The sequence below is a fragment of the Alexandromys fortis genome, unplaced genomic scaffold (genome assembly GCF_014885135.2).
Source record: "Alexandromys fortis isolate MF-2015 unplaced genomic scaffold, M_Fortis_MF-2015_v1.1 scaffold_166, whole genome shotgun sequence".
In the NCBI taxonomy this organism is placed as follows: Eukaryota; Metazoa; Chordata; class Mammalia; order Rodentia; family Cricetidae; genus Alexandromys; species Alexandromys fortis.
The window spans coordinates 3,513,494-3,515,666 of NW_026068102.1; the positions used below are offsets into that span (position 1 = coordinate 3,513,494).

The 2,173-nt window shown below is 47.1% G+C and overlaps 1 pseudogene; it reads right to left on the minus strand.

Annotated features, from left to right (window-relative positions):
- Positions 1 to 229: 229 nt before the first annotated feature.
- Positions 230 to 1,569, minus strand: LOC126489588 (tubulin alpha-1B chain-like; annotated as a pseudogene).
- Positions 1,570 to 2,173: the final 604 nt, after the last annotated feature.

The window sequence follows — 2,173 nt, forward strand, 5'->3', positions numbered from 1 at the left end:
CAATCAAATGGCACTACAAAACAAACTGGTGTAGATATTTTAGTATCTAAAAAATAGACTTTTTTTTTTCTTTAAAGCTTTTACTTTGAGACATCATAGAAACCATACAGGGACACATGGAAAAGATATGATCACAGAACAATGTTAACACGAAAGCATTAATGACTGTCAGGTAACGTTGAAGCTAAAGTTCTGGGAGTTGGACATGATTCAGGGCTGAAAGAACAGATTAGTATTCCTCTCCTTCTTCCTCACCCTCTCCTTCAACAGAATCCACACCAACCTCCTCATAATCCTTCTCCAGGGCCTTCACGGGCCTCAGAGAACTCCCCCTCCTCCATGCCCTCACCCACATACCAGTGCACAAAGGCACGCTTAGCATACATCAGATCAAACTTGTGATCTAGGCGGGCCCAGGCCTCAGCGATGGCTGTGGTGTTGCTCAGCATGCACACAGCTCTCTGGACCTTGGCCAGGTCTCCACCAGGTACCACAGTGGGAAGATGGTAATTAATGCCAACCTTGAAGCCAGTGGGGCACCAGTCCACAAACTGGATGCTGTGCTTGGTTTTGATGGGGGCAATGGCAGCATTGACATCTTTGGGAACCACGTCACCATGGTACAGCAGGCAGCAAGCCATGTATTTACCGTGGCGAGGGTCACATTTCACCATCTGGTTGGCTGGCTCGAAGCAGGCATTGGTGATCTCTGCTACAGAAAGCTGCTCATGGTAGGCTTTCTCAGCAGAGATGACAGGGGCATATGTGGCCAGAGGGAAGTGGATGCGAGGGTAGGGCACCAGGTTGGTCTGGAATTCTGTCAGGTCAACATTCAGGGCTCCATCAAATCTGAGGGAAGCAGTGATGGAGGACACAATCTGGCTAATGAGGTGGTTAAGGTTAGTGTAGGTGGGGCATTCAATGTCGAGGTTTCTACGACAGACGTCATAGATGCCCTCATTGTCCACCATGAAGGCACAATCAGAGTGCTCCAGGGTGGTGTGGGTGGTGAGGATGGACTTGTAGGGCTCAACCACAGCAGTGGAAACCTGGGGGGCAGGGTAGATGGAGAACTCCAGCTTGGACTTCTTTCCATAATCAACAGAGAGCCTCTCCATCAGCAGGGAGGTGAACCCAGAGCCAGTTCCCCCGCCAAAGCTGTGGAAGACCAAGAAGCTCTGAAGACCTGTGCACTGGCCGGCCAGCTTGAGAATTCTGTCCAAGACGAGGTCAATGATCTCCTTGCCAATGGTGTAGTGGCCACGGGCATAGTTATTGGCAGCATCTTCCTTGCCTGTGATGAGCTGCTCAGGGTGGAAGAGCTGGCAGTAGGTACCAGTGCGAACCTCATCAATAACCGTGGGTTCCAGGTCTACGAACACTGCCCGGGGCACGGTGCTTGCCAGCGCCTGTCTCACTGAAGAAGGTGTTGAAGGAGTCGTCTCCTCCCCCAATGGTCTTGTCACTTGGCATCTGGCCGTCAGGCAGTTCCAGGCAGTAGAGTTCCCAGCAGGCATTGCCGATCTGGACACCAGCCTGGCCAACGTGGATGGAGATGCAGTCACGCATGGTAGCTATGGGTTAGAAGGCGAGGGTGACAGAGCGAACACCGGTCCAGGTTACTGTTCCCGACAGCTAAGAGTCGACGTAAGTAACGCAATGAGGCCTAAAAAAATAGACTTTGAAAAAAATTAATCAAAAAAAGATACAGAAGGGCAATTCATATTAATCAAAAACAAAATGTATCAAGATGAATTTCTAGTTCTGAGCATATCTGCCCCAAATAGAAGGACAGCCATATTTGTAAAATAACATTGATAAAGCTTAAATTACACATTGAATCCCAACATTAGTAGTGGGACAATGGAACACCTACTTTCTCCGAAACTGTCTGCATACTCAGTTACATAAAAGTTTCAAAAGATACAAAAAATTGGAATAATGTTCAGTATCTTATCAGTTCAACAAGAAAAACTAGAGAAATCCTACAAACTAACAGAAACTGAACATCTCTCAACTGAAATACCAATGGTTAAAGGAAGAAATAAAGAAATTAAAGCCTTCCTAGAATTAAGTGGAAAGGAAGCTACAACATACCTAACTCATGGGTCACAAAGAAAGCAATGCACAGAGGAAAGTTCATGGCACTAAATGCCTAAGAATTTGGAGAAAT